Consider the following 26,029-nt stretch of genomic DNA (forward strand, 5'->3'; position numbering starts at 1 on the left):
AGAGAGGGAACACGTTTTCCTTGGTAATTGTGCCTATAGGAAGAATTTCGGCTTATTCTTGGATTCATGCTTGAAAGTATTTTGAGTTACAAGGCTATATCATTCAAATACTTAACATTGAGCTGAAAAAAACCCTTAGGAAGGCTTTTTGTTTGGTTGGTTTTTATATACAACAGACCCACCATCCCTTACCAAATTTTTAAAAAGTTCTGGAAACTAAAAAGGTTTGCATAAATTTGAGGTAAAGATATTTGACAGAAAGTTCTGAACTTGAACTGACAGGAGACTAATTTTGGCATTTATTATATTTGGTAGAAGTGAGTTGGGCTGTAGCAAATTTAATATATTTGATTATGGGGTATGGCTCCAGATTTCACTGGAGATATATGAAGCATATTGTCTTTCTAAAACTTAAAAACCTTTGTATTCTGAAACACATCTGGCCAAAGAGTTTCAGATAAGACAATGTAGATCTGTATACCCTCAAAATTATCTATTTATTAAAGTTGCTTTCTGAATTTTAGAAATAAACTATAGGAGGAGCAACTGAATTTTCTTCTACTTCAGACCATGCCACTGTTCCATTTTATAGTTACGCTGGAAAATTTTGATACAATGTTCAAAGTAATCGATATTGACATACAGGAGACTGAAATGTTACCATGGGGTGGTGCATCATAAAGATTTATGAAGGGGCACCTGGGTGGCTCAGTCGGTTAGATGTTGGACTCTCTATTTCGGCTCAGGTCATAATCTCATGGTGTTGAGATGGAGCCCAAAGCCCTGCTTCAGGCTCTTTTCTCTCTCTCTGCCCCTCCCTCTCCACCTCCCCACCCCCACCCCTGGCTCACGTGCATGCTCATTTTCTCTCTCTCTCTCTCTCTCTCTCTCTCTCTCTCTCTCTCTCTCTCTCTCCTCTCTCTCAAAATAAATAAATATTTTTTAAAAAATAAAGATTTATAAAAACTCTGGGGGAAGAAATGCAGATTAGAACAACATCATGATTTCTGTCCCCCTTGTATATTAATTAAATATCCGGTGGATGAATAGTTTTTAGGATTGACCTCTAGTGGGAAAATAATTCAAATAGTAAAGAATTAAGCTAACATGATCCTCTAGTTTGATAATATCCACTAGGATAATAGTAAACACTTCATAAAGAGGATTTAGTTCTTCAGTGTTTTGTTTGTTTTTTAACTTGAAGAATGACCAAGTGGCTTCCTTAGAGATTGACTATAATGCTTAAAACATCCCAGGTGTGGTTTAAATTCCATGATAATTTTCATCAAAAGTAGATTTCAGATCTTGGTCTTTGGGTTTGTTTTTGTAGAAAACATTTACCTCACACCTTTCTTTTTTTCCCTTCAGACAAACCACTTTTCCCCTTGGCCGTCATTTAAGCTTTATACCTCTTCCCTTTTTTTTATACATCATTTTACTTCTTTTCATGGTACCTCTCTATTATCAAACTCTCTTCATTAAGTAGATTTTATACTGACATCTGGTGTACTACAACCTGGGGGCCAAACAGTATGTTCTTGCAAATAAAGTTTTATTGGAACACAACCACACGCATTCATTTGTCTTGGTTATGGCAGTTCCCATTCTACAGTGACAGAGTTGGATAGTTGTGACAGAGGCAGTATGGCTGACAAAACCTAAAATAGTTACTCTCTGACCCTTTACAGAACAAGTCCATCAATCTTGACATTATACTATATAGTGAATCCTACAGGTGGAATAGAAATGAGACACTAAATGATTTACCCACGACCTTATGGTGAGATAGGAGCTAAAATTAGGCTCCAGCACCTGCCATTCTCCTTTTATCTCTACTTCTTCCTCTTCATTTTTCCTAGAAACAAGAATGCCTGTGTCAATTTTGAATAAACATGGCCAATGTTAGCTTTTTAGGTTTCTTTTAGAACCTCACACCTTTATCCCAAGATTATCTATGTATTTTCTCCTCATCTATGTTTAAGGCCTAACAGTAGTAACACAAGCATTTTCCATAGTAACACTTAAAATCTAAGTTGGCCCTTTGTCTGAATTTATTTTTTCCTAGAGAATTCTTGTATGTGGTCTAATATTATTGTGGCAGTTTACTAGCTAGCAAACATAGCTTTTGATGTGTAAACATTAGGAAGTAAAAACTTTGGGTATAGGACATAAAACTTGCCTCTTTTCTAATGTACAGTCAGAACAAAGATCAAATGCATGCTATTCTGCCGTATTCAAACCATTAGAGAGTTCTACTGATATCTGAAGCAGAAAGAAATGCCCAAGATACGTACTTTATCACAACAGATGGCCTTACAAGAAGGAAATTATGTTTTTAAGCACAGTACGTCATATTATAGAGTAATAACATAACAAATGAGCAGGTGTTTGAAGATTGCAATTTGAATGGAAGCTACAACATTTTAGCTTCATCAGAGGCTGCTGCTGCAAATCAGTTAGGCAAGCATTTATTGATGGTTTAAATTAAGAAGCCACACTTGAACAGAGCCCATTTCCCTTCCCAAGGAGTGCTGTTAAAGATTCTTAACCTACTATGACACTTCTGATATAATCTTCCCTATTTCATTCAATTCAGGTTGATTCACACACACTTTCAAAAATAGTTTAAGAAAAAGGGTGTATGTGTGTGACATGAATAGAGGATTAACAGAATTCTTTATTTTTTAAATAAAAATTTTGTAGACTGGTTATTTGAACATCAGTAACTGTCATGGCAGTAGTAGAGTTTTTGTTTCTTTAAGCTAAGCTAAGGGAACCATGCTCTTGAGAAATTCTGAAATAGTTGTAAGGTCTTTGTGACATTTTAATACATCTGGAATTATTAACCATAAATACATTGCAGGAAACAGTTCCTTGCCCACGCTAAAGATTCCTATGGTTAAAACTTAGAGATCTAGAAAATGCTCCTTTTGGATTGACCCCAAATGCATAGAGTGGAAATCTTGCATGACTATTATTACAATCCAGATGGTGAATGGGTGGTATTGAAAACAGTGTTTTGTAAGGGCCATAAAGACTGATTACCCATGACTTAGACTGGTGAATAAGAATGTATTGCCCATTCTACCTAAAATTAATGACTCAATCAATGTTGAATTATAATGCAGGTCTTTAAGAAGCACCAATAATGCTTACTGTTGTTTTTAATTTAAAAAAAAATTTTTTTGAAGGAGAGAGATAGAGCATGAGCGGGGGAGGAGCAGAGAGAGAGGGAGACACAGAATTCTAAGTAGGCTCTAGACTCTAAGCTGTCAGCACAGAGCCTGATGCGGGGCTCAAACCCACGAACCATGAGATCATGACCTGAGCCAAAGTCGGACGCTTAACCGACTGAGCCACCCAGGCGCCCCCAGTAATGCTTACTTTTATGTCAAGTTGATGAATTTTAATATCACTCATTTTTTTTTGGAGGCCATTCAGTTAGAGGCCTTTATTTTAGTTGTACTTAAATTCCTAGAATTATAATAGTCCCTAGTTGGAAGGTCCTTATATTCAGCATAAATCTGTTTTCTTGTGGCTTCCATCTGTTGAACTAAGTCCCAAATACTTGGGGCCATCAAAGTAAGAATGACTCTTTTTCTGTATATGGAAGCCTATATAAGGGAGCACTGCATAATGGAATTAAGGACTGGCCACATGTCCTACCATTCATTCAGTAAAGCATGTAAGCCTTCAAGTTCTCATCTTTTTCTACCATTTCTGATTACACAGAACTTCATGTCACTCCATAGTCTCAATGGCTATCTCCTAAATACAACAAACGATTTACCTGTACCCATCTCAGATAACAGTATACTGAGCTGAATGAGTGTTAAGCAACCAACTAGGCAGAGTGAAACTTGCACAATTATATATTTTCTTTTGATTTCCTAATAGTAATAAGTATCCCACCTATTAACTACCTACATAAAATTACCCCATTGTTGTAATAATCTCCCCCATTATTACAGTTTATTCGTCTTATAACTTTTTTTTAATGTTTACTTTTGAGAGTGCAAGCGGGGGAGGGGCAGAGAGAAAGGAGACACAGAATCCAAAGCAGGCTCCAGACTCTGTGCTGTCAGCATAGAGCCGGATGAGGGGCTTGAACTCACAAACCATGAGATCGTGACCTGAGCTGAAGTCAGATACTTAACCAACTGAGCCACCCAGGTGTTCCTCATCTTATAACTTTTACTTATGCAAGAGTATTGTTGAATTATCCCTTTTATCACTCGTAATAAAAAGCAAGATTGAATTTGTATGGTACTATAAATTTAAAAATCAAAATAACCCTGAAAAAATTATTTTACCTCTCTCAACCTCAGTTTCTTTGTTTGAAAACAAGACCTTTGGACCAGAACTAGCTTTCTGTAACTGTTAAGGAATTTGGTTATTGATAAAATACTAGGTTTACAATTGTTATTTTTGAGACAGGAGTTGTGTTACTTGAACTTTTTATTGCCTCTTTCTTACAAAATCCCCATAGACATTAAATGTATATTTTAAATAATCAGTGAGGTTTGGGGTTTTTTTTTAAACCACAAAGAGTAAAATCTACTTAAGTAGGCGAGATATTGTTGCTAGTACTTGTATGTGAGAATAGTCTGGATGCGGAAAGTACAGGTAACTGGGTGCCAAAAGAGAGCCTTGACGTGACCTGTGAAGGCGAATGGCCATGTGTGGAGCCAGGCTATTGCTGTGAAGATGGAGTCCTGCTCTTCTTTCTCAGAGGCACACCCTCAGCAGTGCCCTTTAGTTGTCTGAGGATCTAGGCTGTATTTGATGCAGTCATAGCTCACACGATGCCACACCAAACATCTGTAAGATAGCACTACATGGACTGACCGTTTCTGTCCCCCAAAATTCCTGTGCCAACATTCTAACCCCTGAAGTGATGGTCTTAGGGGATGGGGTCTTTAGGAAGTAGGTTATGAGGATAGGGCCCTCAGGAAGGAAATTAGTGCCTCTGTAAAAGAGACCCTGAGACACCTGGCTGGCTCATTCAGAAGAGCATGCGACTCTTGGTCTTGGGGTTGTGAGTTTGAGCCTCACACTGGGTAAAGAGATTACTTAAATTAAAAAAAATTTTAAAGAATTGATTTAAAAAAAGAGACCCTAAGAGAGCCCTCATCCCCATCCACCACGTAAGGACAGAGAAGGCGCCGTTTTGTCTATGAAGAAATAGGTTCTCTCCAGACACCCAATGTACTAGCACCATGATCTTGAATTTACCAGACTCCAGAACCATGAGAAATGTCTGTTGCTTATAAGCCACCCAATTTATGGAATTTTTGTTATAGCAACCCAAATACACTAATCAGACAGGCACCCACTCAGAAGATTCTCCTGCTGGCTAGCCCTGTCACTTGAAATTTTGCTGAAGACCTTGCTTTGGGTAAAGGATTATAAATGTTAGCCATATGGGTTAATTTGCATGGGTTAATTTGCCATATCAGAAAGATAGTAGGCTACTGCCAGGATTAGACTGCCAAGAAATTAGGAGAAGAAATACCCAATAAAAAATGTTAAATAGATACACTTTAAAAGGATTCAAAATGAGATGCTATAAAAACAGAAGAGGCAAATTTGAATAAGAACTAAATAGATCTTCTAGAGATAGAAATACCATTGAAATAAAAAGTCAATGAACAGCCACAACAGTAAATTAAAAATAGCTGAAGAATTGGTGAACTGGAAAATAGAACTGAGTTCATATCCTGGAATGCAATAGAAATAAAGAGATGGAAAATATAAATAGGCAACATGGAGGATAGAAAGAAAAATCCAACATACTTCTAATCCAAGTCCTAGAAGGAGAGAATAGAGAAATTGTTGATATGTTCCAGAATTTATGAAAGATAGGATGCGATAGATGCAGGAAACAAAGTGAGCCCAGAGCAGGATAAATAAAAATAAATCCAAACCTAACATACACTGGATTGAAACTACAGCCATGCAAACACAGAGAAAAACAGAAAAAAAAAAAAAAACAGATTACAAGAGATCAACAATTAGACTGACAACAGAATTCTCAACATAATAGCATCTGGAGACAAGGGGTATTTACATATTTTTGAGAGAAAACCAATTGGCTGCCTGGTTGTGTTTAATTCACTATATTATCATTGAACAGTATGGACTAAATAATACCATCTTCAGCAAAGAAAAAGAATTTCTCACTTTCAGGTCCTTTTTAAAAAAATTACTAGAGGATGACCTTCAGGAGAAAGGAAGTTGAACTCAGAAGAAATAAAATATAAGAAGCAATGGAAATAAAGAAATAGGTAAACTTTAAAATACTACTTTAAATAGAAACAAAGGTGCGTAAGAAATTCATCAGAACTTTGCAAGACCTGGAGAAAATTATAAAACCCTATTGAAATAAGTCTTAAATTTTCTTAAAAGTTATACAATGTTCATGAATGATAAGACTCATTAAAGAATAATGTTCAAACTTATCTATATAATCAGTGTGATTCTAATCAACATTCCATTAATTGTGGGGTTTTTTTGGGGGGGTTTTGTGTGTGTGTGTGTGTGTGTGTGTAGCTTAAAAGGCCGTTACAAGCATTCACATGGAAAATGAAAGGCCAAGAACTGGCAAGTCAATTTGAAGAATAAGATCAAGTAGAGAGGATGTGTTTTTTTCTTTCAAATTTTAAAGCTTATTAAAGAACCCATAATTTTAATTAAAACGTCATATTCTCATAGTAATAGGTAGATATAACAAAAAAGACTAATTACAGACCCATGTAATATGTAATAATAAGAATACTAAGGATAGTAAATAAAGCATATGATTTTTACCATATAGTTTCAGGCACTATTGTAAGTGCTTTACATATTCTAACTCCTGTATCTGCAAAGGTGCATTAAATTTCAGTCAAACACAGCAGCATTACTCATAATGGCCAAATGGTGGAAACAACACAAATGTCTACCAAGGGATGAATGGATAAACAAATTATAGCATACCTATACAATGCAACATTGTTCAGCCATGAAAAAGAATGAAGTCTTGAAATATGCTACAAAATGGATGAATCTTGATAGCATGCTGGTAAGGGAAAGAAGCCAGACACAAAAGGTCACATTTTGTGTGGTTCCTTGTATATGAAACACCAGAGGCAAATCCATAGAGACAGAAAGCAACGTCGTGGTGCTAGGGGCTAGGGAAAAAGAATATGGAGAGTGATTACTTGAAGAATATGGGATGTTCTTCTGGAGTGATGAAAATGCAAAACTACAGAGAGGTTGTTGCCACACAACATTGTGAATGCACTAGATGCCGCTGAATTGTACACTTTAAAATGGTTCGTTGTTAATATGAACTTCACCTCAGTACAAAAACAAACTTCAGTCATCAAGAATGGACTATTCAATAAATGTGCTTGGGAAATTGGTTCATGCATATGGAGAAATATAAAATTAGATTTCTTCTTCATACATTACACTAAAATAAATACCAGGTATATTAAAGCCCTAAATACAAGCAGGACTTTAAAACTTGCTGAGATGAGCACTGGGTGTTGTATGGAAGCAAATTTGACAATAAATTATATTTAAAAAAATAAAACTTAGGGAAGAAAAATAAGAGAATATATCATCCTTTATAAGTTAGAATTTTCTGCAAGAAAAAGACCATTAAGATAATGGAGTGCCTGGGTGTCTTGGTAAAGTGTCTGCCTTCAGCTCAGGTCGTGATCTCACAGTTTGTGGGTTTGAGTCCCATATTGGGTTCTGTGCTGACAGCTCAGAGCCTGGAGCTTCCTTCAGATTCTGTGTCTCCCTTTCTTTGCCCTTCCCCTGCTCACGCTCTGTCTCTCTCCGTCTCTCTCAAAAATAAAAAAAAAACTTTAAAAAAATTGAAAAGCTAAGTGATAAGCCATGGACCAGGAGGGACTATTTGCAGCCAGTACAGTTGACCAAGGGTTATTAATGATAATATTTGATGGACTCCCTCATCTCAGGAAGAGAAAAGACAACCCGATAGAAAAATCGGCCAAGGCAATGAACAATTCGCGGAAAAGGAAATCTGAAAAGTAACCGGGAACATGCAAATCGAAACAATGACCTGCCATTTTCCATGTCAGATTGACAAAAAATCCAACTTTGAGAACATCCGATGCTTCACAGGGTGTGGAAATGTGGGCCCAGTAAAACATTGCTGATGGGATATAAAATCGCTTTAGAGAGCAATTTGGCAATACCCACACAGCTGAACAAAGGCTTACAAAACAATTCCAGTGTCGACATCCGACCTAGAGAAACTCTCCAACAAGCAAAGAGGAAATAAGTAAATATACAAGGATGTTTGCTGCAACACTTTAAATAAAAAGAAAAATATGGAAACAACTGTCTATCAGTTGTGGATTAAAAAAAAAAAAACCTGTAAAAAGAATACGAAAATAGCAACTGTAAGAAATGAAAGTGTGTGTGTGTGTGTGTGTGTACCTATATAAGCTAAAAAGCAAAATGTTGAGTGAAAACAAGTTGGGAGAAACTTAAGGCACATGAAAATTACACATGCCAACTGTAGAACACTGATTATTTCTGGGAAGGGAGAGTGAGAAAAAGAATAGGACCAGGATGACTGTATATCTACAGTGATTTATTAACAGTAAAAGAGTGATTGCTAGCAAAAATGGCAAAATGTTGACGTCTGTTAAATCCACGTAGTACATGAGTGTTTATAAGATTATTTTTCACACTTTATATAAACAAAACATTTCATAATGAAAGCAGGAGAAAAAGCCTCATGCTCATGGTAATATTTCAACTGAAGTAATATTTGACCCCTCCAACTCCCCAGATGAACTGCACCCAGAATGCAGCAAGGGCTTTCTCTAAGGCCAGAGCTCTACAACACTCTGTATGGGAAGAGTTGACCCACAAGTGGGGCTCCTGGTGAGGAAGAAGACAGATGTTGAAGTAGCTGTGGGTCTTGGCAAAAGGCAAGGAGGGAAAAGAGGAGGCAAACCGAATGAATGAATCCCATCCTGAGGACGTCTGTGTAAACCAAGCCAGATGGAACCTGTGCATGCATGTGCTCTCCTCCCACACCCCCTCCAGATGACAGCCATGAAACAGGTATGGCCCTGCGTGGGGGGGAGGGGGCAGCAGATGAGAGGTGTCCACAAATTTGTATTTGACTTAGCAAACTGGATAGAGCTGGCCCTTAGAGCATTTGGTGGGGATGGGGGCGGATCATGCTGAGGAACCCTGGAAAGCCTTGGAAGTAAAGGACGCCATGCTTTGGGTAGAACTGGAAAGAGGAGGAGTCATTGAATGTCTTAAATGAGTAATTAGATCCCCACATCTCCCCCAACTCCCCACAGCCTGTTAATATCCCTTATCTTAACTTTGAAGGAGACAGGTGGGAGGAAGGAGGCCTGTGCAAGGGTGTGATGAGTGCAGTGGCAGTTAGTACCCAGGGGAAATTGAGCTGCTGCATTTCGAGATACCAGGCCCAGTGGGGGGGCAGTTTGGGGTGTCACACTGAAAACAGGGAGCAGTTAAGGAAAATTTAACATTTGATTAAGCAGATTCCCCCAGCATCCCCTTCTTCCCTCCCACTCCCAAAACACTGGCACCTAGGATCAGAATCCCAGACAGGAACACGGGTATGTTTTCCCTCTAGAGTGTTAATTTGCCCAAGAGATTTTTGACATTTGTAAAAAAAATTTTTTAATGTTTATTTTTGAAAGAGAGAGACACCGCATGAGTGGGAGAGTGGGCAGAGAGAGAGGGAGACACAGAATCTAAAGCAGGTTCCAGGCTCTGAGCTCTCAGCACAGAGTCCGAGTGGGGCTCGAACTCACAAACTGTGAGATCATGACCTGAGCTGAAGTTGGACACTTAACTGACGGAGCCATCCAGGCACCCCAAAATTTTTGACATTTTGAGATTTTGACATTAGAGATTTTTGAGATTAGATGGTCTCCCAACAAAGCAGTTGGGTTTGATTTTGACACATGATGGTGGCTGCAACAAGGGGAAGCATGAACCCAGAGTGCAAAGGAAGCTAGGACCCACGGCCCTTGTCTTACAGAGCCAGGAGTGGAGTCTTCGGGAGGCAAGGGGCCTGCACAGAACAATGAAAAGAAGTCAGACTCCACACTACCACATATAATGCAGGTGTCTTTTCCTTGAAGGTAGAGATACTGTAAAGTATAGTAAAAATGTACTCAGTCAGACTATGTGGAAGGGAACTTTTTTTTTAAGTTTACCTATTTATTTTGAGAGAGAGAGAGTACACGCAAGTGGGGCAGGGGGGAAGAGAGAGGAAGAGGGAGAATCCCAAGCAGGCTCTGTGCTCCCAGCACCGCTCAATGTCATAAACTGAGATCATGACCTGAGCCTAAGTCAAGAGTCAGATGCTTAACGTACTGAGTCACCCAGGCACACCCCCTCCTTTTTTTTTTTTTTTTTAACTTTACCTATTTATTTTGTGGAAGGGAATTTTTAAGGAGAGTCAATTCTGTTTCTTTCAAAGTACAAATGGTTCTGTAAGTTAAACTAGGCTATCAAAGTATGGGCTGGCCAGGGCTCTGGGGGACCCACTTTAATGAATTAGATAAAGTTGATTCATATCTCATATACTAAATGATTGTCAATTGCTGCTTCTAAGGTAATTGAGAGTGCTTGAGAGTAATTTAAGTGACACTTTACACTATTAATTAGCTCTACCTAACTTTTTTATTTCATTGATAGAGCAGAGGCTGGGCTTGAATTACTTCAGCAATCTAAGCAAAATGGGGTTTTCTGGGTAAGGAGATGTTTCTGGACCTAGTATTCCTTGACAGGAATCGGATTAGGATTTAAGGAGATTTTGACCTTTGATAGCACTTCTTTATTGTTTACCTATGGCAGCCCAGCCTTATGCATACCTTGTTTAACCACTAATTAAACATTTCGATCAGAAATCTCCCTCTTAGGGACGCCTGGATGGCTCTGTCAGTTAAGCGTCCGACTTCGGCTCAGATCCCGAGCTCATGTTTGGTGAGTTGGTGCGATGTCAGCACAGAGCCTGCTTCGGATCCTCTGTCTTCTTCTCTCTGCCCCTCCCCAACTCAGGCACACCTGTGCGCTCTCTCTCTCTCAAAAATAAAGATTTAAAAAAATTAAAATAGAAATCTCCCTCTTAATAAAGCGGAACACACACTTTGCAACATATTTTAGAGCTGATTTGATTAATTTATTTGAAAACCAGAGCTCTGGGCAGTTAGTTGCTTCTAGAAACATTTGTTTTTGATTTAACATCTTTGGCAAGACAGAAAGATAAACAGAAATGATGCGGCTTCTTAGAGAAAGACAATGTTCCACTCATTTTCTCTCCGAGGAAGCTTGCTGTATATTTTTTTCCTCATGTCAGAAATACATGGAGTGTCTTTTCACAGAGAAATACCGTACTTCCAAAACGGCTCTTGTCTTCATGGGGCTGATAATCTAGGCGGGAGATGCAGTACAACACAGGGCCAAGTTGGAGCGTGTGGTTAAGAGTGGTTCAGACGAATCCCCCACCGTCTGCATTGGATTCCAGTTTTTGATTTTTCCTTCTTTTTTTCCAAATTCCTTTTTCTTTTAATCTTCCCCCCTTTCCTAATTCCCAGCTGCTGAGGAGGAGACGCTCTGACCTCATCTGTGCTGGCAACAGTCAAAGCCCATTGTGCTGCTTGTTGGGTGTGCCTGCCCTGCCCTGAGAATGTGGCAGCTGGTTGGCCATTGTGGACAGAGAAGAGCTACTGTCACTTATCTTGACAGGCTGCTTTTCTGTGATGTGGGCAACCCCCGGGCCCCGCTTCACAGGATAAGAGAGGAGCACCGGTTTGTAGTGGGAAGGCCTATGTGGGGGTGTCAGAGCTACCCTCACCTCTGGAAGCCTGTCACCTCACTGGGACCAGGACAGGGGGGTTCTGAAAGCCCTTCTAGTCCTTTAGGGGGGTGGAGTAGTGTGAACCGTAAGTCAAAAGCCCCAGTTGTAATAAGCTTCCCATTCTTTTTTTTTTTTTCATGTTCATTTATTTTTGAGAGAGTGGGAGCACAAGAAGGGAAGGGGCAGAGAGAGAGGGGGACAGAGGATCTCAAGTGGGGTCTGTGCTGACAGCAGTGAGCCTGACGCGGGGCTTGAACTCACGAACTAAAGATCACGACCTGAGCTGAAGTCGGATGCTCAACTGACTGAGCCACGTAGGAGCCTCAGCTTGGCATTCTTTTAAAGAACGGCAGGTACATTTGTCCTTGGTGAAATTTAGAAACCTTTCTAGGGATCAAACCTGCAACTCACTTGTCAGCCCAGGCCAACTGAAGAAACCCTTAGCACCTACCATGTATAAAGCGCTGTGCTAGCTGGGGACACAGAGAGAACCAGTCTCCGTCCGGGCCCTTTGGCCTAGGGAGGCACTGAGGTAAGGAAGAAACAATCAGGTCTAACTAAACTTTATCATTTTCATTGCTCTTAAATTTTAGAATAAAGTTTCCTTATTTTAATTCTTCTGCAATAAAGCAAACTTATATATTAATATGTGCATAATTATTATTAATCTAAGCACACTTGAATTCCACACTTCAGAATTAAATTATAAAGCACAGTCTTATTAATGCAAAAAGAAAATGGACGGGGATGCTGACGGATTTAGTTACCTTTTATAAATGCTGAATTGGCTTCTTGAATTAAAATAATCATATGTGTCTCTTGAAAAGATATTTACACTGACAGGTTATAAATGCTAACTAAATTCCTTTCAGACCAAGCAGCCAGGCCCTTAGACTGGAGGCATTTAATTTAGGAGAGGTGAAGTTTAAGATTAATTAATCACTTTAATTTTTTTTACATTATTTATAATGTTTTAGTAAGTGCTCCAAAGAAAAGCCAAAGTCTTCTTTTTGCAAGGAGTCTATTTGTGCTTTCAAATCTGTTATTCAGAAGCTGTGCCTTCGGTAAATTTGGATGTTGTGTCTTCCTGGGAGTACTTACCACTGTTTTGTGCACAGTTTGATTTTGATTTCCAAGGTGCCAAGTGTATTTGTGTAATTTGGATTAGAGACCCTGTTTAGGGCCATGAAGACCTTTTGCTGTAGGTGCCACAACTCCTTCCTTTTAGGCATTTCCTTTCGTTTGACTTTTCTTACTTGAAATCCTATTTGCCTTACATTTTTTTTTCATCCAGTCAGCATCCTCTGGTTTAAGGTAGTTGAGAAGCAGGTTATTCCCGCTAGCATTTACAGCATGTACACAGAAGGCAGTAAAGCAGATAGGAGAGAGCAGAGCCTTTTCCAGCACAGTCACTTAGAGGCTCTGTTAAGTTCCTTAACAATAACACGGGAATAAGAATACCCGCTTCATGGAGGTGTTGGAGAGATTACATAAGATTATATGCATAACGTGTCTGCAGGATGCACAGTGCTCAGGGACCAAGTAAAAGATAATAATTAAATCCCAGTGGTCTTTGAGTTTGTAATTTTGGCCTAATATTCCTGCCAAATATCTATATTCACATACTGTTATTACACTTAATAGATTGCCTCAATATCTGAAATCACACAAAAATGAACCGTGCAAAACGTATATTGATAGCCCTATATTAATAACTCTTATTTAGTGCTTAAATAATTCTGTTTTCCTGACATTTTTTAACTCCTCTGAAAATGTAGGCGCCCCTCGGTACATGCCCCCAGAGTAGGGCAGAGAGTCTCTATCTGCTCAAAGCATTACTGGAATCTAGTTCCTGCACGCGCGTGTGCGCGGCAGAATGGATTTTATACTTTAAAGGGACTAATAAAAAGACCAAAATGCTTCGCAAATGAAGTGATGGCGATTTAAAAAGAACAGCCACTATTTGTCTCGGTTTTCAGACCTCCTGTTTGAAAGGGCTGTGCCTGGATTTGATGCCCCAGACTTGAAAGTTCCCTAAACCAAGAGAACCATGTGCGAAACACATCAAGGGACTCAGGCTTCCCAAAAACCCAACTTCATTGTTTTTCTTGGAGGTGGAGAGAGCTGCTGTTCAGAAAAATTTCCAAGGTTTCTGTGATTTGTTATGAATTGAAGGTCGTTCCCTGGATCAGATTCGTAGGAGGCACCGGAGTCCGTCCGACGGTCAACGTGGAAGCAGATGTGAGCTGGCAATTGTGCAGCGGCGGAAAGAAAACACTCATTTGGTTTGCCTCCTTGGGTTTCACTTTGCGCCTCTCCAGACTGTCTTCTCCCCGACTTCCACTAGAGGGCGCCGAGCCCCCAGCTGTGCCGGCTCTCCAAGTAGGGGTCTTTTCTGATCCTGGTCCCAGGGGCCTGCTGCAGAGACTCCAGAGGATTCTGGATCCAGTTTGGGGTTCAGGGTTCCCTCAAAAGGTGATCCTTCGACTCCCTGGAGAGGGTGGGGACCTGTGAGAGCCTTATACTTCAGAACTGGGATTTCGGAAACCCCAATGAAGGCTTTCTTTTTTGATCTTCTCTGTTTCAAAAGGGCACTGGCAGAGATGAATTAGGTTGGATCCCAGGTCTCTGGGGACTCTGCTTCCTGAACCCCGATTGCCAGGCCCCTGCAAACACATATGTGCTTATGGGAGCACTAGACTGGAATATTTGAAACCAGAACTCCAGAAAATCCACAACAGATGTTTTCCCTGAAAGACACAGGCTCTCTATCACCGAGCCCCCCGGGGTCTCCCTGCCCCCTGCCAGCCATGCTCCTGCATTGGCATTGTGTGGGTGAGGGGGATCACGCCTGACTTAAAATTCTAATGGACAGGTCAGTGCTTCCTGGGGCTGTAAGTAGGCTCCCTCTCAGCATGCTCTGTTAGCAGGAAGGTATGATGAATGTCTACCAACCCTGTCCTGCCTGCCCCATTCTTTGTTTCTCCAGGTTGTTTGAGGACCTAATTTTGAGCGACCTGCTCCTGTTGAAATGACTTCTGCCACTTTGGAACATCTGCTGAGAATAACCAGGATCCGCATGTCCACTGCACTTTGTGCCTCACAACATACTTTTGCAGGTACTGTGCCATCGGATACTTACACCACGGTAAGGCATGACTCCTCTCCTTCCCACCTCACGGATGAGAACAACAAGGTCCAGAACGAGTAAGGGCTGGCCCTGGGACTTGAACTCACATCATGTGACTCAAAAGGGATTGCACATATTTTTGGGGGTCTTGGCAATATTAAGAATTCATTTGGGTTTGACTCCAGGGAAACCTTTCAGACTCCGCGAGCTTCACATGGGTGTGCATTATCAGGAAATTACGACATTCCCTCCAGACACTCTTCAGAAAATGGCAGCACGTATTTTTCCTGGACTGGTTGAAGGGCATCCTTTCTTAGGGCAGCGGGATGGACTGGACAAGCCCTGGAGGTAGCTTCTAGCCGTTCTGTTCTGCGGAACAAAGCATCCAGAAATAGACGAATCGGTCCCTTTTACCCCAATAACATTTGTGGCTAACTGTATGAAAACAGGCCATTTCCAGTCTAATTCATAACTACCGTAGAGTCGTTTTAGGAGGTGCTCATCTCAGTAAAAGATTCAAAAATTCTCTCCGGCTTAAGACCTCATTGTTCTGGAGCACGGCGGCTGTCCCGCGTGAAGCATGCAGTTCTCCCCGTGGCCACAGGGTGGCGGGGTGACCTTAAGCTTCTTCCTCGCCTTTGGACAGGAAACGCAGCTCTCATCAAAATGAGCAAAATGGAGCAACTCGGAGCGGGTTCAGAGTGACATACACTTCACGTTTATAACCCCTTAAAAAGGGAGCGGCAAGCGCTCTGTTTCCAGAATGTCAGCAATGGGAGGTAGTGAGGAGAGGGGATGCCGGGTTCTGAGGCAGTAGAAGAGGCTCGTCATGTGGAGGGCCCGGTCTACTGCAGCCCATGGCCCGGTTACCTGGCCGAGGCCGAGGGGGCAGTGCCCTGCGGAAGCCCACCGTTGGGCCTTCCAAAACTATTGCTGTTCCCCTTCTCTGTCTCGGAATCTTCTTTCCTGGGGCTCTGCTTTTATAGATTGTCCCCAGGATGTACTCGTTATGTCTTAAAGGGGTTCTTTGTGCTGTATAAGTTGGGGAGGGGGGTGATGCACCCTCCAATGGGCAGCAACCCCTTTGTGAGCCTCAAATTGAGACAAAGGCTTCTGACATGAGGGGCCGTATTTGGGGGGAACAGTGAGGAGATATTTAAATGTGGATTCTGGGTTGTACAGGCACCTCCTGCCCACACACGGTGGAAGCCTAGAGGGACTTGAGGGAGCATTTACTTCTTGCCTACTGTGTGCATCATGATGCAGGTGCGAACTTCCGTGGGGCTGCCGCGGACCCTACCAGGTGCCCACGTTAGGCGGATTGGGCAGGAGCCTGACCCACCCCACTGATGCCCACATAGAAACTGTGAGGTTTCACCTCCCGCACTTCTGCCAAAGCCCTGGATGCCGCCGTGTGGAGACAGCAGAGGTTTAGTGTCATTAGCTCTAGTCTTCTTAGCCGGCCTGGCAGAAGCGATGTTGAATTTCAACGTGGGAAGTTTCCAAGCACATCTTGAGGGATGCAGGAGCCTCTAACACTTTTCTGTAGATGTGATTAATATTCCTTTCCTCGAATTTGAGACCCACGGGTGGGTGTTTGTGCATCAGACACACGCACACATGACACACACATGCCACAGAATGGGGCGGCATTGCCGTTCAGGTTTCAAGACGGAGGCTGCGTGTAATAGCTTCTTTCCTCCTTCTGGATACGCTTTCGCTTCAATATTTATGTCATTCACTTATTAATCTTTTACAGGTATTCTCAGAACACCTACTGTGTGCCAGGCAAATTAAAATGAGTCAGAGTCAAGCTTATTTTTAGAAAAGACAGACCCCAGGGAATCCATCCTTTTTTTGGTAGGGAAAAGGCAGGGCTGAGCCGTGTGGCTGAGAATGCGGGTCTGGAGCTGCCGCCTGGGTGGGAATCCTGGTGCAGGTGCTCCCTGTCTGTGTGTTGTTCGCTCAGTTTCCTCATCTTCGTATGTGGGTAATGGTAGGACCCACATCACTCTGTTGTTGTCAGGAGCAAACGAACGAGTAAGAAGGGCTCTGTACCATGCACGTGGAAAGAACACAATACACACAGAGCCCTTACTCTTCTTCTTTTCTCCTTGTGGACTAAAGCTCCCCAGGATGCTCGTTAGGCTGAGATCTCTCCTGTGCTTATGGACCAGCTAACATGGAGACTGAGGATGAACTGGACCCGGCTGTTTCTGTTCTGGGAGCTGGGGGCAGCTGAGGAGGCCTGTCATCGCGGCCAGCAGGGAAGAAGCAGGTGGTGACGGAATGAGCTCAGTGATGAGCCATCACTGGCGAGTGAGGCAGGGGGGTGAAGACGGGCGACCCCTGCTGTGGCCCCGACTCTGATCGAGGTGACTGCCTGGGAGTCTCCATCCTCCTGAGCCATCACTTGCCGGTCTTTACACAAACTGCAGTCCCTTAAGGAGACTGTGACCCTCAGAAATAAAGAAGGACCCTTCTTTGGTCAAGACGATTCTAGGGCATCAGAAGATCACCTTTAGAGACAGTCCACGCTCTGGTTTCTGAGGGATCCCCCAGGTCATGGAGCCCCCGTGTCACCTTTTAGGGCTCAGTGATCACGGCACAGCTCCATCCATGCTGGTGCCCATGGGGCAAGGCACCCCTGACAAGGTAGTGTCTACACATTTTAGTCGGGTCTTTCTAGAGTTGTGGCTTCATCCTGGTTCTTCCAACCTCATTCCTGAAGATGTGTGGGAAGGAGCCATGTGCATTCTTCCCCAAGCCTTGAGTCCCCTGGGTTAAGAATGAGTGACCCCAAGCTCTCAGGAGAGGGGGAGCAGCTCCTATCAAGGAGGCTCCAAAAGGCTGTGAGCTGAGATCCACTGGGGGGCTTCAGGCTGCCCTAAAACCAGGCCCGCAGTGGCTAATGGGCAGGTGTGGTGGAATTGTGGGTAGCTCGGTGACACCTCGGTGCCACTCAAGGGGGTGCTTTGTAAGCGTCTTCTGGGAGAGCGATGGGGAGAGGGCATGAGTGAGCAAGAAGGCCCAACACCAGGCCCCAGAGGGGCGATGAGATACCATAGGAGGGGTGAAGCTGGGGATCTGAGGTTCTTTGTTAGCCAGGTGACCTTGAGTAGGCTATTTCACCTTGTGGGGCCTCACTTTTCAAACCTATAAAACAGGAAGAAAAAATGTTGCCTCCATCACTAGGCTGGATCAACACAAGTCCAGCTGCTGTGTGCAGGTGGCCATGCTCCTTGAACAGAGGCTTCTGCTCTGGGACTGGCCTGTCTGCAGTGCCCATCCAGGCATTCCTGGGGTGCCCCCTGCCTGCCTCCAGCTCCGTCTGTCCCAGGTGAGGAGCACTTGGGCTGTCCACAGCCCGTCCGTCCTCGTCACACGACCAACACGTGCCCTTTCAGGAGCTAGGTCCAGGTCAGGCTCGAAGTCATCAAGCTCTGACCTCACCAGACTTCCTCCTTCCTCACTCTGCCTTCCACGTGTGCTGTGCTCCCTCACGCTGAGGTCCCTGTGGGGTGCCTCACCTTTGCTGACACCCTTTCTTTCACCCAAACCCTCAGGTTCCTCAGTCTCCAGGACTGGCTGCCGTTCAGCCGACGGGGCAACACAGGCTTCATGGTGGTAGCACCATAACCTCCCACCCCCTCCCACCCTCAATCCAAAGTGCTCTCTCTGCAGTGCCTCGAAGTTGGCATAAAGAACAATATTTGAGCCCCATGGCAGGGCCAAAGGGCTGGAAATTCCTCTTATCCTAGGCTGTTTGGGAAGCTTTGCCCTAGCGTCAGCTTTGCTGCTGTGATTCCCCCTCATCCACCTCCATGTGAGCTTGTGGCAAGGACACTTACAGTGTCCCCTCTCCCTGCACTCCTCCCCACACCCCCCATGCCCCCAGCACCCAAGCTGCTGGTCCCCCTGCAGGCCCCACTGACATGGACAGTACGGTAGATCCGGGAGGGTTTGGGGTTTGCAGCATGACTAAGATATGTTGCCATTGACAAGATGCTCATAGGCTGAGTGGGGGAGACAGCCTGGCTTTAGATCTGGCCTCATTCTTGCATCTGTAAGATGGATTCAGGCAGGTGCCTCAGCTGAGCAATAGCAACCATCCTGGGTGTTCCTCACATCCGCTGATGCCAGGCCGTCATGTGTCCCCATCGACAAGCATATACTGAGCGCTTCCTAGGTTCCCAGTACTGCCTGGGGTGCTGGGGGGAACTTTTAGTGAACAAAGCTATTTGCCTCATGGAGCTTCTGGTTTCGTGGAGAAACAGAGGAAACGTAAAACAACATAAATTGTTATGTCTATCTAAGTGGTGATAATTACTTAATTGTTACCTTGGCTTCTGCCCTTGGCATGCCAGGTGCTGCTACTTCTGGGAAAGATCTAGATTGTCTGCTGTGGATGAGACCTCATTTGCTTATTCTGATGTTTTCATGCAGTCCTTCTCCGCCAGAGTTCCTCGTGGAAACCACAGAACACAGAACATGATCTTAGTGACAATTTTCTCAGCTCTGCCAAGGATTGTTCAGAACTAGGACCACTCTGGATGCAGATGACAGGAGCAAATTCACTACATACAATGGATGTCTTAGGGCACTGGGCTTTTATTCCCCCCTCTGCTTCTTTGTGACAAGTTTTCCATTTTTCATCCTCTGAACATTGGTTTCTCTCGCTTCCTGCCTCTTCTGAAACTTTTGTTTTTTAATCCCCCTTCTTGGATTATTTCCTCTATCCTTTATCCTCCTGAACACAGAGGAAGAAACAGAAATACGGAGCAGAGGTACTTTCATTAGTGATGGGTGATGGTTCTTCTTGATTTGAAAATCTACACGCAGAGGGGTGGGATCTAAGACAAAAATTGTTGCCATAGGTAGCCAAACAGGACCTTTTTCAGGTTAACCATTAAGAAAAAAAATGAAGTCCACTCATTTCATGCTCCTCCCTCCACAGCAGCTGACTTTGCTAATAGAATAGGGTTCTCCTGGATTAGGGGGGAAACAGGGCGAATGAGAAGCTGGGCAGAAGGAGGTGCTCTGCTGATGGTGGGGGGATTTGCAGACTGAGTGCGAGAATAAGAGGCTCTGGTTATGAGCAGGAGTCCCTGGGGCCACTGTTATATCGTTTTCCTCCTATCTCTTCCCTAGACCCCTGACTCCTTTTTTCAAGGGCATGAACCCCATTCATTGTGGGCAGAGGCTGTGGTCCCTATTCACTGCGGTCTGGGGTCTCTCTAACCCTGGGTGGAGCACTTGGAGGACAAGGAGAAAAGTAGGACTTCCTCCTAAAAGTGCCCAGCCCAGCTGTGACTTTGACTCTGAAAGAAGGCCTTGCAGGTTGAAGACAATGATTTGTTATTGTTACTGTTTAATATTCATCAAATGCTTGTAATGTGTTGGACGACATTGAAAAAGATTTGTGGTGGGTAAAATTAAACTGAGCTCAGAACTGGCCTGCTGCCTCCAGGTCTGGCAGGCCAAGTTCTGGTTTCTTCTACTTGTCCACAAGAATGACCTCAACCAACCAGGAATGGGAAGCCCCCACCACCATAGCCCTGCTGATAATTATCCTTTAAAAAGGCATGAATTCCTATAATCTTTCCTGCCTTGGGTTACAGAGGGGATGATGCTATGGTTACCTTCAAGAATGAAAGATCCAGGGATGCAAGGTGACCCAAAAAGGTGGCAAAGCAAATCAGTGTGAATGACATCTTTGAGCCAAATCTACAACATCAGCAAAGCTGGGCTTCAGTTTTTTTCCCCTTTCCCCTGGTTTGGATGCTGCCTCTGTAAGACATGTGGACTCCTCTTACTCCTCCTGCCTCGAGACCACCTGCCAGGAAATGATTATGTATGCTCATTTGAACTAAAGAATGTTGAGAGAGAGAGAGCGAATAGGCCAAAAATGGAGTCACTTATGCTAAGCCCCATGTCACCAAGCTGAGACTTAACACTGCACTTAATTACAGTTTCAGTCTCCCCCTGGGAATCTTAAACCAGTCACTCTGGAATTACCTGGTCTGCACTAGTGAGGTAATCTTCCTGAGACACCCCTGAAGCTCCCGGAAGGAAAGTGATCTTGCCACAACCAGTTCACTCTTTGCTAGTAATACTTCCTTGTCCCACTCTCTTCTGCCTGCACAAATTGGGTTGGAATGACACTAGGCTACCCACCAACCTCATGAAAGTGTCCATGATACAAGGTAAACTGTAAAACACCACACAATCCCCAAACCAATGGCACATCCCTCTTAGGTATTATTTGGCTCCAAGGTACCCAGGGCCTAGTGAAAGAAATGTGATCCTTAAGTTCTAAAGACTTGAGTGTGCTATTTTCTGTTATACTTGCTTATTTTATGTCCAAGAACTGTGGTCCTAGAAACTAAAAGTATCTACAAAAAGGCAAAATCTTAAAACAACTTAAAATACAATGACCATCATGGGGAGTGTTCCAATCAGACAAGATCATTCTTTTAAGACATGCTCTTGAAAGCAAGGATTGCTGGGTTAAACAGACAGAATAGGATACCTATTTTAATTGGTATTCACAAGCTTCCGAAAGGCTTCAAGATTTCAAAATAGCTTTTTCTGAAAGATTCATTGCAAAAGCTAATGAAAAATTAAAGACACAAGAGGTACCTAAAACAAAAGACTGCAAGGCTGACATGACTCCTACTGCTCCTCTCTCTCCTCTTTTACCTGTGTCCTCATTCCAGTTATCCTCTGTATGAATTGTCTTTCCATTCTGAACAGATTACACAACTATAAACAGAAGTCTACCAAGTTAATGACCTTACTCCCTGATATTTACCTTTGAAGAAGCGCTCCCAGGATGTGCTCTGGGACTCTTGAGGGATTTTCTGGTAAACCTCTGTGTTATTCCCTTAAACAGCCAAGGGAAACTAAAATTAAAATTACGGGAAAATGTTCTGGCAGATAACAGAGCCTACAGATGGGATCCTGGGAAAACTGGCAAAAACCAGGAAAGGGTAAGTGTTCGTACCATAATCTCTGCCTGTAGTTTCTACTCAAGGCAAGAAAATAAAATTTCCTGTGATTCCTTCCTTTCCAATTCCAGACCCGTTGGCTATTAATCCTTTCTTTCCCAGGGACAGCCATTACCTTCTCATTTGTCTTGTTTTGTGTCCTGATAATTTGGCTTTGTAATGGTCAGATTGGGAGCCCTAAAATATGGCCAGACAGAAATGTGGTTTGCACCCCATTTGTGGCAGTCTATGTGTAGACAGAAATATGGGTTGAACTCCATGTGTGGCTGGGGTCCTACCTGCCAGCCCTCATGGGAATTGTCAAAGTCTTGCTTTCTTCTGGTTATGTTTGGGAGTGGCTCTGGATCCTAGGAGTAGTATCTTTTATACCCTCTTTGGGCTTGCCTCTTACATCCACGGCAGGTTATTTAGTATTTCCAGGAATATTTACTGTTTGTCTTGACTGAAATCTAAGGTGTTTGAAAGGATTTTTTTAAGTACCTCTGTGGTCAGAGGTTGGCCAAATTGGAAGCTGATTTTCAGAGCCTGATAGAAATTTTTTTAGGTCTTCTCTCCTAAGCTAAATGTACCTGGGGCCAGGAGGGAGGAGCACCCTCTGAAACCTTTTTGAAGGGATTTACTAAGAGATTCCAAAGCACAGCTATAAATCTAGAACATAGAAATAATGTGGTTTGATAGGCAGATCAGCTCCTTGATATAATTTTGGCTGCAGCTTAACTCTTTGAGTAATTAAAAACAACTGGCATTATCTTACAAATCTTTGCAAACAAGAAATACAGCTCTAGAACAATTTAAAATCCACTTATTTTTTTGGCCAGTCCCAGAAATTCCCCTATTTATCTCAAAAAGCCTGTAAGTATTGTAAAAATCCTGACTTTAGGAAACAAAATCCCTTCTTGAAGCTACTGGCATTCTTTTCCCATGCCTTTGAGATGTAAGTGTTCTACCTGGTCTTCTCCAGAAACTCTTATCTAGGTCACCTCTTTGAAATGGGAATTTCAGGGAGGAAACTCTCAATGGAAGGAAAACAAAGAGGGGAAAGGTGATTTGCAACTTTGGTGAATGAAAACTCTTAACTGTGCTATAGCCACTGAACAGGGAAACTTAAGTTATTCCTTCTGCCAGAAACACAACTGGGATCTAACTTCTTTTATAACCAGTGCTCTTTGTATTAGTTTACCTGATTCATTGCCAGAACTTCAGAACGAAATCTGCATCTCTGTTTGTGTCTGTCTGTAGATTTATGTGTGTCTCCATATTTATATGTTATAAATGTGTGATATTTTTCTACCTCCAGATTATATTGCTAAATTAATTTATCAAAGAATTCTATTTAATTGATTCAAAGATATCTAGGAGTGCCTGGGTGGCTCATATGTTAAGTGCCTGACTCTTGAATTCTGCTCAAGTCATTACCCCAGGGTTGTGGGATCAAGCCCCACGTTGGGCTCCATGCTGAATGTAGAGCCTGCTTAAGATTTTCTCTCGCTGCTCCTTCCCCTCCCCACTTGCTCTTTTTCTCTCTAAAATAAAATAAAATAAAATAAAATCTAATTAATAGGTAGGAGGGGCCAAGGTGCTTAACCATTACTCTGTAGCATTATATGTACCACACTTGGGATGGTTTCCCATGGCAAGTGGGTTCAGCCCTAGCTGAATATTAGAGTCCTTTGTTTAGTGGGGAGGGTGCTTTTAAACCATACCAATGACTGAGTCCCTTTCCTGAGATCCACATTTAATTGGTTTGGTGGGAGAGAAGGAAGAGGATTGAGTGTGTTTAGAACACTCCCCATGTGACTGCCATGAGAAAGCAGAACTGAGAACCCCTCCTAATGAGGAAGGCCAGAGAGAAGGGTAGCAGACATAGGGGAAGAGGTGAGGGAGGCTTTCAGGAAGATTTTCTCCAAGGACTGAAAGGGTGGTGGCAGTGACTGTGCTTATTAAAGAAACTTGATCTTGAGTTCTGGGAAGTAGTACAAATGAATTAACTCTGCTCTCAGGGAAGAGAGGGTATGGAGTGGCTGACTCAGAGGGTAGCCCTGAAAGGTATTTAGTTCAGAGAGACCAGAAATTTGGGACTATTCCAGCAGCCCTCAGGGCCCGATCTTTGTTTTTCTTCCACCACCACCCCCCACCACCACCACGTAGTGGCTGGTTTGACTGGAAGAGCCATTTGTCATGAGCACTGAGGTGCCATCGAGGAGGATCCTGGGAGGGGAAAGAACATGGCATAGGGAAGACCAGGGAAAGAGAATATGAACACCTGGAATTGTGCCACCAGCATGAGAATCCTTCCATAGCATGGAGCATTGGGTCCAGGTCTCAGGAGTTAGAGTTAGTCTCTCTGTGGTTTCCCTCCCAGGGCATGCTGCCCATGCCTCCACTAGATGAATCCCAACAGGCCAAGGTTGGTTGTTCCCCATTCTGTCTTCATCAGCACTGTAAGGGCACCTGAAAGTTCAGGAGTATATGTTGTTCATCTGTGTAGTTGGGTGTGTTTAGAACACTCCTCATGTGACTGCAGTGACTGCAACCCCAGTGCTTAAAGCAAAGCCCAGACATAATAGGTGTCCAAAAGGATGACTAACTACCCTAGCTTGTGTGAGACTGAAGGGATGTCCAGAGATGGAACTTTTAATGTCAACATGGAGAGAGCCTTGGCAAACTGGGATTGGTTGATCACTTTAGTGCCCACTGACACCTCAAAATCAAGACCCCAAACTGGTGAGTTTTAAGCCTTCAAAGCTGCCTTGGATAGTGTTGGCATAGCCCATCTGGAGGGCAGCTGTCTTCACAAAGGATGTCTCTGACATGGCATGAAGACTCTACCAAGGTCACTGATCTCACCAATTGTTTCCTATTTCTTGTGACACGTGGAAAATAAGTGACACCAACTATATGGATGATGGAGGAGGAAGAAGGGGAAACAACATCTTAAATCAGAGACCAAGAGTCTTCCGATTTAGGTGGGAAACTTACCTCTGCTTCTAACTGAGAAGAGAGGAATGTTTGGAAAACAACACCTGGCTACACGAATGGTGCCTGAGAATGGAAATGTACCACGCACATTACATAATAATTATCAAAATAGTGGTTACTCTCTTTGAACACTTACTTTGTGCTAGATGCTGTAGTAAGACATTTTTTAAACATTTATTTGATAAATATAGGAAAACATAAAAAATTAAACCGTCCTCTAATCCCAGTTCTGAGATGGTAGTTGTGATTGGATAAAGTTAGACAGGAGAACACTTCTGCCTTCTCTTGGGCCATCGAGCGTGAACACAGTTTTGGAGTATGTCCTTCTTGACTTTCACTAGGTGACACAGACATATTTATGTCCATATCTTGCAGACGTGTCTTTACAGGTGGAATGAATAGGTACGTTTGGTCTGCAACTGTTTTTGTATTGTTTTTAGCATATATAGACAACCTTCCTTCCAAGTCATTGGCTATTGATCTTCTTTGTTCTTTTAACTTCTGCGTAACATTCCGTGTATGAATCCAACATAGTTTTTCTACCTCTCTTTTATTGGTAATTTACTTATTTCAAGTATTGTTATATTAATTATATTCTATTATATTATTATAAAACAATTAAACATGTTTTACATATTTTACCTGTGTGTCCAAATCTTTCTGTTGATCATAGTCATGTAAGTGGGGGTGTCTGGACCAGAATTCATCTACATTGTGACCTTCATAAATACTGTACAATTAACATCCAGAAAAATCCAAAATCCAGTTTATATTTCCAACTCCATGTCTCTACAACCTTGCCATTACTGGACGTTTTCATTTTCAAAAAAACCATTTGCCTATGCACCTATGAGTACAATGTGCTATTTTGTTGAACATGCTTTTTGTTGATCATCTTTTTGATAAGAATCTGAGCAGCTTCTCGTTTGTTTACTGGCCATTTAAATTTCCTCTTCTGGTTATATCCTCTACCTAGTTCTTCTATAAAGTGCTTGTGATTTTTCTACAAATGCATTACAGACATTTTTGCAT

The 26,029-nt window shown here is 42.7% G+C and overlaps 1 long non-coding RNA gene across 1 annotated transcript; it reads left to right on the plus strand.

Annotated features, from left to right (window-relative positions):
• Positions 1-914: 914 nt before the first annotated feature.
• On the plus strand, positions 915-25,638 carry LOC123385907. Its single transcript, XR_006599171.1, has 2 exons — positions 915-9,093; positions 14,054-25,638. It is a non-coding gene; the product is annotated as an uncharacterized LOC123385907 (long non-coding RNA).
• Positions 25,639-26,029: the final 391 nt, after the last annotated feature.

This window comes from Felis catus, chromosome B3 (genome assembly GCF_018350175.1).
Source record: "Felis catus isolate Fca126 chromosome B3, F.catus_Fca126_mat1.0, whole genome shotgun sequence".
Taxonomy (NCBI): Eukaryota; Metazoa; Chordata; class Mammalia; order Carnivora; family Felidae; genus Felis; species Felis catus.